The sequence below is a fragment of the Ochotona princeps genome, chromosome 6 (genome assembly GCF_030435755.1).
Source record: "Ochotona princeps isolate mOchPri1 chromosome 6, mOchPri1.hap1, whole genome shotgun sequence".
Taxonomy (NCBI): domain Eukaryota; kingdom Metazoa; phylum Chordata; class Mammalia; order Lagomorpha; family Ochotonidae; genus Ochotona; species Ochotona princeps.
The window spans coordinates 38,887,714-38,903,989 of NC_080837.1; the positions used below are offsets into that span (position 1 = coordinate 38,887,714).

Consider the following 16,276-nt stretch of genomic DNA (forward strand, 5'->3'; position numbering starts at 1 on the left):
CCCAGGCCTGAAAGACAATGAGGTTGCTGAAATCCAGATAAGAGAGTTGTGTAGGGCAGGCTGCTTTCAGAAAGCTGGAGATGTATGTTGGGGGATACAACCAGCCCAAGGCAGCCTCAGGAGCAGGGAGATGTGGAAGTGCAGATCCCAAACTCTCTCCTCATTTTCTCTTCTGTCCCCTTCTGGGTCTTCTCAGTGACCAAAAGATAACTGAAGCCCAAAGGATTGGGAGTGGTTGATGTCCATCACATAGCTCCATCTGTCTTCAGGACAGAGAAAGAACAGAGGTGTGGACAGTTGAACTGGAGCAGCAGAAGGTTTCAAAATGATGCTAAGTACACGCAGAGACCTTAACCAGAAATCAAAGCAAAAAGGGACCAAGATTGTCTACCAAGTCTATATGATTAACAAATGATAAAAATCCATGATATTTTGTCAGATTTTTGGTCACCTGTAGTCTCAGTGATAGTCTGCAAAAAAAAAAAATGTCCAAATTGCCAAGCATTACATAAAATGTTTGGATATCAGTGTTTATCAACTAAATCTGGACTGCATCTAGGAAAAATTGTCCAGTGTTTCTGAAATGATCTCTAAAGGCAGCTCTTAAAGTCAGCTCTTACATTGTGAAAGTACAAGGCTTTATTTTTTGTCTTGGAGCGTAAAGGCAGATTTAAAAGAAAGTGGCAATCTTACTGAGCTAATGTTTCTCTGCTGTTTAATTCCAAGAGAGTCCAGAGTCCCATGTGGTAAAGTGAAAAAAAGGAGCATAAAGAATTGATGTACAGCAATTTGCATAACTCTCCTAGGTAAAACACCTCTATTCTCTATATACCTCTCTACACACACACACACACACACACACACACTATTGCAAGAGTGGAAGTCCCAGTATTAATGTATGGTTGTTAGTGCCACTAACGAATAATTTTGGCATATTATGTTACACTTGGTGAACACTGTGCTAGACAAAACTATATAAATCGCAGAGCAGGGCTGAAAGGCATGTCCCTCATGGGAGGTTAGAAAGACAAAACTCAGGGAAATCAGAGCATTTCACACATAGCCAAGTGGGAAAGACTGATGTGGAAATGCTGGTTAAAAGGAGGTGAGAATGTTTGCTCTTGAGACAGCTCACACAAACTTTGAGGATATATGGGATGGCAGTGTCGTGTACATTACTTCTGTCCCTGGGGATACTTGGACGATGTGGAGTAGTGGTGTCCATGGCAAAGCAGGAACTGGAGCTCCTGGTGGCGCAGGCACACACAGAGGCTGAAGTATTCCAGCTCGCTAGAGTCAGATGGGCGTGGGTGGTAAACTGACTGGGAAGCCTAGAGGGCTAATTAACCACAGTGACAGGCCCTGGCAACCACAGGCAGACAACACTCGCCTAAAACAGACTGTCTCATGCTCACTGTGTCAAAGGCTGCAGGTCAGGTGACAGCCTGGCAGCCTGAGCATGCAGTCACCCTGAATGAGTCCTCTATGTGAAGTGCGTCTGAAGAAACGATAGCTAAGGGTAATTGCGGGCCCTTTTCAGATTTTTTGCATGGGATCCTTTAGCGCAGTAGCTTGGGAAACCACCTTTTGCATAACCTTTCTAAGAATTCAACTCGTTTAATACAAGAAGGTTCTCATCATGTCTGACAAAGGGGAACCCCTTGTTATCCTTTTAAACAGACCTCTAGTGGTCATGCCAATGACCACATTGTCCTTTAGAACTCTCTCAGTCTTTTTAAAAAAGAACATGCCTTTGATGATAGGAAGTATTTGCCAAGGAGTTAAAGAGCTGCCAGGTGACTGGCAGAGTTGCACAGCAAGCTAATCCTTGCCCTGCAACACTAGCATCCCATGTGAGAGTTGATTCTAGTCCTAGATGCACCACTTCTAATCCAGCTGCCTGCTTATGTACTGGGAAAGCAGAAAAGGATGACTCAAGTCCCTGGGACCCTGCACCCATGTGGCAGCCTAGGAAGAAGCTCCTGGCTTTGGATTGCCTCAGCTCCAGCTATTGCAGCCACTTGGGGAGTGAACCAGAAAAAGTAAGATATCTCTGTCTGTCTGTCTCTCTCTCTCTCTCTCTCTCTCTCCTTCTCCTTGTAAATCTGCCTTTCAAATAAAAAAAGAAATTAGTCTTTAAAGAACAAAAAGCTGTCTACATTAACTGTGGTTCAGCCTATTCCTTCCTTTCTCTTAGAATTTGAGTTTCTCGGGAAGAGTTGTCTTGGTAAGAGGACACTACCTTCTTTACTGTGCTTAAATAATGCCCACTGGAAAAAGACAAGCCCCTGAGATCCCCTTAGATTTGTAGGTCCAGTACCTCTAAATCCAGGGTGAGTGAAAATGGCCACACCATGACAAAAGCATGCAAAATCCCCCTGATTTCTTCCCATAACATTATAACACTAAGAAATGAACTGTGTTCACAGTAGCTCAGCAGCACCAACATGTCAAAAAGGGAAAAATGCAATACCAGGAAAGGCCATGACTTCTCTAGGACCAAGCCATCCGCTGGAATCACCTGACTGTTTTGTCCAATACTTGATTCAGGAAATCTTGCCAAATCATATTATTTTGTAACTTTCTTAGAGTATCTTGACAGCAAATTTCAGTTGAGACACTGAAGAGGAGCTGTTCTACCCTGAGAACAGCTTGAATGGGGATATTATAGAATATTTTCTGGGGCTGGAGAATTTAAATAAAACCCTAAGCAATGAAAGGAAGCTGTTTTAGAAAAAAAAATACCTCTACCATCCGCCATTAGTCTACTTAAAATAATGTAATACATTTTACTGTCAGAATCTTCATCTAGGATGTATTCCTGAGAGATAATGGCGATGAGAAATACTATAAAGCCATTTGAAAACAATCAGATAAATCTATATGTACTAAGATAAAAGAATGTCTATGGGATTTTACTTGCTGACAAAGGCACAGCAATATGAACACTGTAATTGCAGTTTGTGATAATAGCTTGTGTGTTTATATGGAATTCATGGTTTCTGAAATCAAGAAGACTGCACATCAAACTGTGCATTACATATATTCCCTGAGAGTGTATTTGTAATGTGGAATAAGGGACTTTCAATTTGCACAATGAAATGTAGTAGTCTTTAAATCGCAAAGCACGGAATGGCATAGTGGCTAGAGCTACTACTTCAGATATGTACATTCCATTTCCAGTGCCCAGATGGAGCCCTGCCTTTGCTTTGGATTCGGCTTCCTGCTGATGTGTCTGAGAGGCAGCAGGTATAGCCCAGCTACTGAGGCTCCTGCCACTCTTGTGAAACACTCATGTGAGACACTTAGATGGAGATCCTTGTTCCTGGTTTTGGCATGGTCCAGTCCTGGCTGTTGCGGGCTTTTGGGGAAAGAAAAAGAGGAAATGGAAGATCTCTCTCTCTCTCTCTCTCTCTCCCTTTCAAAATAAATAAAGTAAAACAAAATAAAGTACAGGAAACAAAAATATGGCATAAGTGGAAAAATATTTGGTGTATATATTTAAATAGATATTTAAATTGACTAAGAGTTTGGAAAGTTCCACAATAATTTATTTTAAAAACTGTATTGTACTTGATGTATAATTCTGCTTCCTAATATGTAAAGTCTCTTGTATACTTCCTGGCTTCTACATAGTCATGGCGGGGGGGGGATGGCGACTGCAGTTACAAAATAGAATCTTGAGATTCTCAGAGGTAAATTGTTTTTTCCAAGGTCATGGGCAAGTGATAGGGGGATTATTTTTTCACAGAAAACTTTTCTAGGCCTATTTATATACTTTCTCACAATACCACACACCTTTTTTTTTGTAATTCACAAATGATGAAAAATGTAGAAGTATTGCATAAATCAATACCTAAAATTTATATTAAAATTTCTTAAGCATGGGACAACTCTTCAATGCAATTTTGTGTGTGTGTGTGTGTGTGTGTGTGTGTGTGCGTGCTTTTATTATATGCCTTTCTAATAATAAGCTGCAGCAGAACTTACTTAGTCGAAGTTTCAGTTTGGTGTCTTACAGAATGAGCTTTTGATGTCAGCTTTGGTTGTTCCTTATAAAACAAGAGAAGGGCAGTGAGCAGATTTTAGTTCATCTCCCACTTTATAAAATAATCAATCAGCTTTACAATCTTTTGTCTCTTCCATAGCAGATCATTTTTCCTTCATTTTTGTACAAAGGGTGGGGAAAGAATTGTTTTGGAAGGATGGACCAATCATCCCAGGAGACTGTAGAAGCTTACAAATTCATCCCCTAAGGGGAAATTCTTTGGCCATCATGTCTCAATTAACTTAATTTTTGTGGCCTGGCTTTGCAAACAGAAACTTGAATCTGTGGATGTACTCAAAGTAAAGCACCAAAAAACTAGAAAGTGAACTGTAGGTGTTGGCTGACTAGGCACACACTCACATGGGGAAACCAGAGGGAGAACTGTCCGAATCCAGCCGCTGATGGAAAACAAGACAAACATCTACGAATCCTAGAACTCCTGCGTAAATTGGACACACAGTATTTCAAAACAACACCATCAAGTACAGCTAGTTCTAGAATATTAATTTACATATTTGTTTTTCTTTCTTTGTATATACACTGAATATCTTGTAGGTTGTCCTGTGACAGAAGTATAAAGATCATTAAACCAGTCACACTCTTGCCTTCATGATGCAATATTTGAGCATCAAGATAAAACCACAAATCTATTTTCCAAGGTTAATTGCATGCAGTGCAAAATGCTAAGCAAGGGGCTAAGTTGCGATATGGTGGTTAATAACAAGGGTACAGTTTTGGGGTGGGAAAGTAGATGGGGAGTTCAGCACAAACCTGAAAGGCAAGATTGGAAGTCCCTGTCATACACCATTTCAGTTACAACCACAGCTACAACCTCTCCCTTCCGCCAGACCATGACTCTGGTCTCTTGTAAGGGCTGGGAGGAAGATGCCAAATGGAATCATCATCTTGTAATCAGCTCTTGTAGCAGGTTGGCTAATTTTGTGGCATGACATTGTCATGGAATGCTTTCCATTGCTGGGGAAAGGAAACATTCTAAGGTCTTTATGTTGTCCCTTCTAAATGACTGCCTCTTCAGTTACAATTTCCCCACAGAGTGATAAGATGGGTGTCCCCTGCTATGACCAGTGTGCAGCGGAAGGAATTTGCAAAGCGGTAAAAACATGCTGGGTCTGTGCTTTTGTTTAGAAGCCAATGGGCAGGAAAAAGATGGCTCAATAGGAGGGCTATAGGTGATCAAAGAAAACCATTGTAAATTGGGGTAAAAAGTTACAAGATCTGATCTGTGGCAGTTAGCGCTTCTTTCCTGGATGTCTGTCAGTAAACTCGTTGGGATATGGCTCTGGGGCCATCCCACCAGGAGGCAGGGGCTGATCTCAGTGTCAGTGGAGGTATTCCTGCATCTTCTGGGTGATTGTAATGCAGAATGCCCGTTCCCCCTTCACATAAATCTGTGTGCAAAAGCTCTCCTTTAGTTACAAATAGCAATGCAAAAAAGCAGTCTCTATTTGGAATTCCATCAGATAGTCTTTTCTTGGACATACTGCTTAATTGTGTGAGTTTTTCCAGATGTGAGACTCACTCTATGGGAAATAAAGAATTTGGGAATTAAATAAATGATCCTGCTTTCATGCAGTGTTTTTTTTTTTTTCGTATGTGGTTGTATATTATAACCAGAATCTTGAGGCTGATCATTGGAATGTGTCAGAAAATGCACTCAGAATTATTTTAAAAGAAATCTAATTTCTGGAGGCAAAAGAAACCAGCTGTTTTACATTTAGAATAGACTGAGGTTAAGTATTTAAGATCTCTGTATTGAGTCATTAAAAATGAGGCAACCAGTTCACTTAGGACTAAAGAGAATACCTCACAGCAATAATAAGTAGGAAGTAATATGAAAGAAATGATAAATCTTGTATTTACAAAAGGATTTTGTCTACTATCTGTTTCTCTTAGAGGCCTTCTTGGCTTTATCAGAAATTCTGCTTCAGAGAAATTTCACTGAATTGCTTTTATCTTTCGGCCTGACATGATGCTATGGCTCTGAAGTTTATATTTGAAATATCTATGTGCTTCTGGCTTAAGTGATGCTAATCCTTCTATCTTGTTTAGATGGAAGTAGTATTTAAAACTCTTCTCATGAGAATTTGGTGTCTTCTCTGCTTTATCACAAGCATATACTTCCTGGATGCTATCTGGAAGCAACTAGCTTAGCATAACCTCAGGTGTCAGTATCCTCTAAGAGAACATTCAAGTGCTGGGACCATGTCTCATTTATCTCTCAGGGAGGGAGCAAACTTGTCCTGTGTTGTTACCAAGAAATACATAAACAAATAGCCAGCCCATAACTGAAACCTTACCACCTTCCTCTTAGTTGTCATGAGTTCTGAGATCTAGCAGGAAGGTAGAGAAACATTTGACCTGAGTATGCCCATTTTATTTTCCTCTTTGTGGGCTGTCACCCCAACCCAACTCACAGCTCTTTTTGCTTGTGTTATGGAGACAATTAAGGAATACCTATTTTAGATGCCTAATAGTGCCCAGAGATGTTATTCTACATATCTAGCAATGAAGTGACCAACATTATTTTTCATAATGTGAGAAGGCCTATAATGGCTAGTGAAATGTATCCATTAGGTGGGGGCTGGGAGAAGGCAGTGAAGGGAGGTGAAGAGAGATCTTCTAATTTTGGAAATGAAGAGCTCCTGGGGAGTGGAGTGTGAGGCTGTGCTCTGAAAGAATAAGTACAAAGATGATATTTTCTATCTATAGTCTAGCTGCTGATGCCAGTTCACCAGCTTCCTCATCTCTTTCAGAACCTGGCACTCTACATCAGGCAACTGTTTCAGGAAGATGTCTACCAACCTGTATCTGGAACCTACAGCTCATGTGAAAGTGGTGGGACACACAGCTACTGAGGTAAAGGGCTTGTTTATGGAGGCCTGTGCCAGGGTAATGAGTGGACCTCGTTTTGAAGGTTGGGATTTGATGATTAAATGTGTTGTTTTACAAGGATCACACTAACTCAAATGGTGTTGTTCTGAACAAATAGTTTGATTTTCAGGGACATATCTCCCATAGTAAACAAGCCAGATGCTTGTAGTTACTCTGAGAAATACTGGATAAAGGAAAGCGCCCAAGATTAACCATCTGCCTGCACATCTACAACTTCAGACATAAGAACAAATAAGATGATTTTAGAAAAGGAGTCAGTAATGGATAGTAAGTGCGCCTCTCCTTAAACCAGGACTGAACACACACTTTCCCACTTATGCCCTTATCTCAAGGAATTAGAAAAAAATACTTCTTCCTTTCCTTACTTTGCACCTATAGGCGATAAGATAATTTTGTTTTACTCACAAATGAAACTAACTCAGGGGAACCCACCTAGTGTGGGAATCTGGAGAATCTGCTCCCACATGGATAGGCAACATAGCCTTTGCCGGCCCAGTTGTCAGATTTGTGCTCAAATGGCCGTGGACATGCTCTACGTCTGCGTCTGCTTGTTGGCAAGTTCAGAAATGCCCGAGTTGAATCAGCTGACTTTTTGGTACAGCTTTGAGCATGGGCAGGGCGGTTTAAGCTTGAGTTCTTCACGTCAGTTTGATAAAGCAATTGTGGAAAACTTGGGGACTTCCCTGCTTCGTCAGAGTAAGCATGTGTTAGGGAGTGAGTAACTGCAGAAGAAATCATCTTGACAGTAGGGTTACTGTTTGAAGTATGACTTCTGCCATGAATGAGGGGAAAAATTATATCACTCCCTCACTTTCCTGTTTAGGTCTTGTCTTCCAAAAAGTTGTTTATCAAAATGACACTTAGCACACTATCCAAATTGCTCATTCATTGTCATTGACTGGTCTTGGCTGCTGAGACGGTCACGAAATAGACTTTTGGTAACAACAATTTTAGACTTGGAGTTAATGAACTTTTTTCTTACTGGTAGTTCAGACAGTCTTTGCAAGACCCTAGCTGATGAGTAATTTAAATCCCTTTTTACTCCTAATTTGACTTTTCACAATTTCCTTTAGTAATGAATATATTGTTCCTGAAATAATGAAAGCATGTAAAGCATGTAAAAGAGGACTTATTTAAGATTAGAGTAAAATTATGATTTAAACTAGGTTGTGGACTGGGCCTCATTCTTCTAGTTTTTAACTTCTTTTTAAAAAATATTTATTTATTATTTGAAAGGCAGAGTTAGAGAAAGAGCAAGAGAGAGAATGCTTCCATCCTCTGGTTTACTCCCCAAATGGTCACAACAACCAGCAATAAGGACCAGACCAGGTCAAGCTGGGAGCTTCTTCTGAGTCCTGTGTGTGTGTGTGTAGCATCCCAAGCATATAGGCCATCTTCTGCTGATTTCTCAGGTATGTTAGCAGGAAGTTGAATCAGAAGTAGGGTACCCAGGACTTAAACCAGTACCTATATATGATACCAACACTGCAAGTAACAGCTTAAACTGTTATGCCACAATGCCAACCCTCCATTTAAAGATTTTTATAGCCGTGGTTCTTAAAGAATTGTCCAAAGATACCCCCCCCATCTGTACACCTAGAAGTCCCAAGATCATTCTGGATGGTTAAGGGGTACAAACTTTTTCCATAATAATATACATTATTTGCCTATTTTATTTTTGCCTCTGATTTCATCAAGTAGTGGGGAAAACTGCTGGCACATGGGCAGAAATCAAGACAATGAAACCAAACCATTAGAAGTCATTGTATTCTTTACGTACATGCTCGCAGTAAAGAAAAAGTCATGCTGCTTTAAAACAATGACTTTTTCTAAATTTTGATATTTCAGTGCATTTTTAATTTTTTGAGTGACAAAATGGGAAATAACACATTAAGTATGTCCATTGCATAATGAAGGTTGGTGAAAACCAATACATATGCATTTATTGGAGTTCCAAGCCAAAATTAGACATTTTAGAAATAGAACACTGTATTTTATTCAAGGAATAACAAGTTACAGCTTTTCAGGCTTGGGTATCTGGTAGACATTTTCTTAAAATTAACAAAATTTTCGCTATGAAAACAACTAAACAGAATCTATTGCTAATGATAGAATTTAAACTTGCAAGTAAGATTACATTGTTACACACATCTATCATGAGAAGATTGAAAACTTTCCAGTATTTAAAATATTTTTGATAAGGTTGCTGGTGGTATTAATCAAGATGATTCTTTGATAATGAGATCTGCCAAAATTTGAATTTGCTCAGTGAATGCACATTTACTAAATGACCAGTATTGGAAGTTATACAATATAGCAATGGTAAAACTTCACAGTACTAAGATATAAATGGATTTTATTGTAATAGAGAAGGAAAAGCTCATTAACATGGCCTCATATTCCATATAGCAATGTATTCAAGCAATTATATTTACTTATCATCCAGTGTCACAATTATAAGAAAAAAGCATTAAAATATTCTTCCATTTTCTTACTACACACCTTTATGAATCAGTATGCTATGCAAATATTTTAATCAAAGCAACGTATCACAAAAGATTAAATATATAAGCTGATAGGAGGATACAACTGTCCTCTAACAGGCACTTTTCTTTTTTTCAGAAAGTATAATTATTTTATGAAGCACCATGTGGGTTGATATGTTTATTTTATTCTTATTTTTCAATAAAATTTAAAGTGAAATTTTAATTTCTAGCATGTTAGCCATCCATAGACATATCACTCATAAACACCTTGATAGGTACAATATTTTAGAGTATAAAAGAACCATTATTTGAAAAGGAGAGGTGTGTGCATGTAGCAAAAAGAGAGAGAGAATGAGAGAAATGGAAATAGCTTACCCACCTATTGGTTCACTCCCCAGATGCCTGCAATAGCCAGGGCTGGGTTAGTCTGAGGGTAGGGACATCAGAACTCAATCCATGTCTCCCATGGGGGTGGTAGGAACCCCCGTACTTAGTCATCACCTATTGCTCTCACGGGTCTGTAATGGTAGGAAGCTGGACCAAAAAGTCCAGCTTGGATTTGAACCTGTGATGCAGGCATCTCAAAGAGAGATAAACAGTTGAGCCATCCAGATTCCCTAGTCTGTTTCCCCAGACAAAAAACTGAAGGCACTCTACTGATCATGTTATCTGCTACCAGTATTTTGCAGGTGAGCACATGATATCTGTTCAACCCTTATCAATCTCATTTGCTATTTTCCTTCCCTCTAAACCCATCTTCCACACTCATTTTCACACTGGCCATCCTATGCTTGTACCAGACAAACCTTCCCTCACAAATCTGAGACTTCTGAACCTAGTATCTTAACACCATGAGCACTTTTACATCTCTTCTCCATCCAGCAAATTCTTATTTATCCTTCATGATCAAAGGCATATTAACTTCCAAAGAGAAGCCATTTAACTCATTCATTCATGTGCCCAACAAAGAAAAGGTTAGCCAAACACTTCCTTTTCTTTTTTGTGTTATACAAGTAAGCACATAAATAACAAGTGGCACACTTACATAGGGAAGATTCACACGGCAGGGGAGGTCAGTAAAAGCTTTTTAAAAATACTTGACCTGATCACAAATACTAATATAGGAATGTGCAAAATAGAGGAGGAAAGTACTCTAAATAGGGAAAGGTTTGCTAAAAGCTGGAGAAAAAACACTATGATTGGAGTCTAGGACGTGAGTAAGCATTCAATACACTTGAATTGAGAAGATACATAACCCAAAGAAATAGGACTGTGTGAGTATGGTTTGATTTGAAAGGTTTATGAAATCATTAGAACTGGAAAGATGGCGAATTCTCAGACTTGCATTTGAAAAGAATGCTACTCTTTGCTGTAGGAGAATAGCTCATACAGTGGACATAATCACTGATGCAGAGACATCAGGAATGAGGTGAATGTAACAGCCTAACACTGTAATGCTTTCTTGCAGTAGGGAGATGAAGTAAAGTGGTAATATTTAAGCAGTGAAATTAAAAAGGTGATGCATGGTGGATTGGTAAGGCAGATAGGATGTCAAAAATGATACCTTGGAATCTGTCTCAGGCCACACAATGTATAAATAATCCATCCATGGATCCTGGGGATTCTGGGAGAGGATTGTAGGATCATACTTCTATTGCAATATTCTCATTTATATTAGACAATTTAAAACTATTTGGGGTTGATGTTTGCATTCTGCAATGGAAGGATCCACTCTTGTGTGAATGTTGATCAGAGAAAAAAACAGAAATTCCAAGTGTGGAATACAGAATAGGCCAGATGGAATTTCTGCCCAACTTGACACATGGGTCCCAGGAAGGTAAATGTGGCTTTCACAATTATATTGCTCTCAAATAACTCTTTGAATCTGGAACAAGTGAAGGAAAATAAATTTCTAATTAATTTCATTACAGTGCTACTTTAGCTCTCACTGGACAAAACAAGACTCTGTACATAGTACAGTGAAGTCTTTGGCACTGGAAATCCAATAGCTTGTAACTAGAAAAGACAGAATGGAGAATTCAGCCCCTCCTCCCATCAAGGTTCCTATTTATGAGGTGTTGTGTGGCTCATAAACAGGATTTTTAGTGCACATTAAGTCCTATGGTCTGTCTCCCCATTCAAGTTACAAACATGTTACAGGCAAACATGGGGTGTCATTTGCCCTCTGTGCTTGATTCCATGTGCTTGTAGCTGACATGCAGTGTGCAACGGTAACTAGAGGAATGATTCTCCCATGAGTCATCTGTCTCTCTTCCCCACAAACATGCCTGTCCCTGCTACCTGCCTCAGCTCATCTGCTGCATGGGGTGGAGTCCCAGATGCTGCAGTCATCTGTTGGCACTTTCTCTGCTCCATGGCACAGTGAACTCAGGACTGCAGGTGCCAAGGCCAGAATGAAAGCTCCTATTGTACAACATCCGTGCAAGGGATCGTGTTGAGGTTTTTGTGGGGACAAGGGAATGCTGAAAGCCAGCTGACAACACAACAGGACAGAGTGAAACTGTGTAGTTTCGATTCCCCCCAGAGAATGGGGAGCCAGTTTGTTCAGAGCAGCTGCAGCAGCAGCAGCTAGGAAACCATGTACTGTCTGCATTCCATGTGAAACAAGTTCTGTGCGCACAGATCCCCTGAAGCCACAGGCCTTGAAGGTGATATTGCCCTTCCCTAAGACATCGCTCTTATACGTTAAACCTTCCACTGCTGAGGTGGAAAAAAGTGAGCCAGGCTGTGTTTGGAATGAAGGATCTTTGAGAGGTCAAAGGAGTGAGGGACTTGGAACCAGAGATATAGGTGTGATTCTGTGGCTATTAGGCTACTTACAGGGCACATAATATGGCCATGCTTTCAGAAACTTCATTAGCAGACAATCAGGCAGCAGCTGCATAGTTTCTCTCACATTCTTGAATAACTTGGGACCTAAAATGTCACTTATATAGGATAGGAAACTCACATGTCTATGGAGTCATCAGCACCTCCTTACCCTAACCCAGAGACAAAAGTAGTTTTGGATCGTGCTTGCCCCATGACTTCTCTTGCCCTGAGACAGGAGTGAGAGTGGAAACACATCTGTGTTGGGGAGTTCCTGTTCCCAGTCACCATTAGCCCCTGCTCCCTGAAGCAGGCTGCATGCACCACCATTCTAATGTATGTGGTGCTCTCTGCTGGCAGCTCAGTGCTTTCATTTCCTGGAACAGGAGTCTGACATCAGTGCTGTGCAGAGCTCTGACTGCACAGCCACATACCACAGAGAACAGCTCCAAGGAGATTGGGTCAGCAGCCAGTGCCTGGACCCTCCCGGTCCCCGAGGCACTTCTGTTACTTGCTTTAGGATCAACTACTCTGCCTATAAAGAATCAGTCAGAATTAAAACAACCTTCTCCGTCAGTTTATCCCTCTGCCACTAGCTTACTCCCTCGTGTTGTGATGCTCTCTCAACTGGGCCACAGCTATAATTCATCTTTTACGCATAGGCAGCCTAGCAGGCAAACCAGTCTTTGGTTTCTCTGGATTTTTTTTTTGTTGCTGTTGTTTAGTTTTGTTTATACAAATGGTAGCATGAATGGCAACAGTGTCATTCACAAGGACCAAGAAATGCCCTGCTGGAAAGAGGTCATAATTGTCTTCAACAACCCCTCCCATTTAATATTTATTAAAATTTGGCAAACAACCATGTGCCATGCAAAAGTGGTTTTAGGACCAACCCCCCAACCCTACCTTCCAACCAGATCCCTACGATGCTTGTTATAGAAATTCTTGGTGCTGCCACATCCACCTGGACCAGAGATCAAAGCCAGCACTGTGCCATTTCTCATTTAACCAACATTACTGATACCTGTCAACCCACGTGCCTCAGAATAACCATTCCTTTTAGAGTTCTATCACAATAATGAGAAAACATAGGAAAGCAACAGGACACCATAGTTAGCTGTCTTCAAGCAAATTAAAGACATATGGCAAAGGCTAATAATAAAAATGTATTCATGCACTTAGTTTTTTTTCTTAAAGCTTTAAAACTTATGTGAGAAAAAACAAGGTGCAAAATATTATTTTCCTAAGGAAGGATGAGGAGAGAGAATATGGTTCATTTTGCATGTGTAGATGTACACATGAAAGGATTTCCAGAAATTCTTATAAAATCCATATGCTCTTTTAATTCCACTTACGTGAGTTTGCTGAAGCACTCTGTGAGTTGCATATGGATAAGCCATCTGAAAGGATACTCAAAGTTATACCAGTAATATTTACTGGCATATTTTGTGAAAGATAATTTCCTAAGTGTTTTAAAAACACTGATTCACTTGCTGTTCTTCAAAACCATATGATGGAGTTCTTTTGTTATCCCAGTTTTTTAGAAAAGAGAACCAAGGTGCAGAAAGATGAGGTGTTTTGCCTGGAGAACATATGGTTGGAGAATACAAAGCTAGAGTTAGACCTCAAGCAATGTGAACTCACTGGGGGATCTTGTTGGACAACAGTGAGGGGGGAGTCCTCCCATTGGATACTTCTTTATACCTTTGAATTTTGAGCCAAACAATTGGAATGTATACTCAATATATAAATGAATACATATTAAAATCAATGTTATAGTCAAGTAACTTAGAAATGCAAAATTAAAATGAATATTGAAAATTAAAGTACAGATAATTTCCCTATGATCTAGAGTATCCTAAAGAGTCAGGAATAGCACAGTTGTCAATAACTCAGAGATTAAACACCTGAGTTCAAATCCTGCCTCTGCCACTGACACCCATTTTTTTTTTTTTTTGGTCTGTGAGGGTTTTTTTGAAAATTAAATAAGTTAATATAAGGAGTGTTTGGCACACTGCAGGTACTAAGTATATGTTAGTCACCATCATCAAAATAATACCTAAGCTCATGCAAGTCAACAAATATTGAACATGTACTACATACTAGACAGAACATCTAAAGATGCAGGAATAAATAACAACAGGAAAACAAATAATGGAGTTAGCAAGTCCTAAGACACTGTAGGAAAATATAACACAGACTGGGAAAATAAAGCATAGTAAGGTAAGAGAATACATCAGTGGGGAAAAAAACTGCATGATGAGTACTAAAACTGCAGTGGAGGCAAGCTCCCTTTCAGGCAACAACTACAAAAAATAAATTAATTGGTGCAGGACCATTATTCACTATCCTTAGAATTTACATAAATCTGTAATACTTAGAAGAAAATAATAATAAGGATATTGTCCATATCAGTACCTGAGTTTCATTGGCTCTGACTCCATCTTCCTACAAATGCAGACCATAAAGGCAGCATTGGTAATAAAAGTAATTGTGTTTCTGCCACCAATGTGGGAGATCTTTTTCTACAAAAAAAAAAAAGGAAAAGAAAAAAAGGTTTATTTTGTTTATTTGAAAGGTAGCTCTACAGACAAAAGGGGAGGCAGAGAACTCTTCCACCTACCACTTCACTCCCCAAAAGATCACAGTGGCTGGGGCTAGTGCTTAGTCAGGTCAAAGCTGGGATCCAGGAGTTTCTTCCAGGTCTCGCTTATGGGTACAAGGGCCTAAACGCTTGGGCCATCCTCTGCTCTTCCCTAGGCATATTAGCAGGGAGCTGGGTCAGAAAAGGAACAGCTGTGGCTGGAACTGGGACCCAAATGGATGCCAACACTTGAGGCAGTGGCTTAACACACGATGGCACAGCACCAGCCCCAATGTGGGAGATCTTCACTGAGTTTCTGACTCCACACTTTGGTTTGATTTGGTGCTAGACTTTATAAGCTTCTGGGGAGTGAACTAAGCAGGTGGAATTTCTGTCTTCTGTCTCTCTCCTTTCTCTGTGTCTCTCTACCTGTCAAATAAAAACAAAAGTGAAAAGCGGATTTTGGTATATTAGTTAACAGTAGTGAAGTAAGGATCTTATTCAGTTGCTAAGTATTTCCTCAATTGTATTGTTTCTCTAGTCAGAATTTTAGTCCTTCTCTGTTACTTTTATTTCCAAGGGTTACTTCCTCAATCAGGTGTCTAATTCTGAACTCAGTATCACAGAAGTTAACCATCCTACAAGTCCGATGGACCAAACAGAACCTCTAGTGCAGAAGCCTCTGCCAGAGGGTGGGAAATCCTGGGCCGCACAGACAGGCCTTTATCTGTGGATGGAAATCATTGCCATGTTCAGCATTTAGCCTCTGCTCCACCCAAGTGCTATCACATAACAGGGGATGCTTTTTCCAGTACTGATAACCAGAATGAATTTCTCATGCTATCAAGCCAAAGGCCAGAGAGCTCCAGACAAATGGATCAGGTGCTCTAACCAAGAGGAGCCCCTGGGTGGGAAGGGGAGGTGCTGTGGCCTTTTGTCCCAGCTCTGATGTGGTCCGCGTGACTCCCAGAGAGGTTCTGACCTTTTTTCCTGGAAATAAATGTGATTGCTGGAAAAAAAGAAAGAACACGATGAGCCCCGTCTGCAGAAATCAGACCTCTCACTCCTGGCTCAGTTTTCTGGATGATCAAGACCAGTTTTATCATTTATTAAGTGGACAGAGATCTGCTTACTGAGGTGATGAAGAGGCCATTAATTCCTACAGCGTGGTGAGTCATAAAGCATGGTGATGTCCTAAGTTCCAAAGCAATGCTTAATTTACACTAGAGTACTTAGACTAGGGAATGACAGACTTACAAAAGGCCAACATGTGATTTCCTCAAGCATAAAGACCATAGTTCAGTAACAAGCAGACACTGAGCTCATAAGACCACAGGTGATTTACTGAGAAGAGCCAGCCTGGCTGACCACTACTTTGCTTAGAAACATGCCCTGCGCTCCCATTTCAAATATTGC

The 16,276-nt window shown here is 40.2% G+C and overlaps 1 long non-coding RNA gene across 1 annotated transcript in view; it reads left to right on the forward strand.

Annotated features, from left to right (window-relative positions):
- The window catches only part of LOC131480551 (uncharacterized), a 178,124-nt gene that overhangs the window by 71,316 nt on the left and 90,532 nt on the right, over nt 1-16,276 (forward strand). The window contains exon 2 of the long non-coding RNA XR_009245622.1: nt 6,823-6,925. This is a non-coding gene — a long non-coding RNA (uncharacterized LOC131480551). The remainder of the gene's footprint in view (nt 1-6,822; nt 6,926-16,276) is intronic.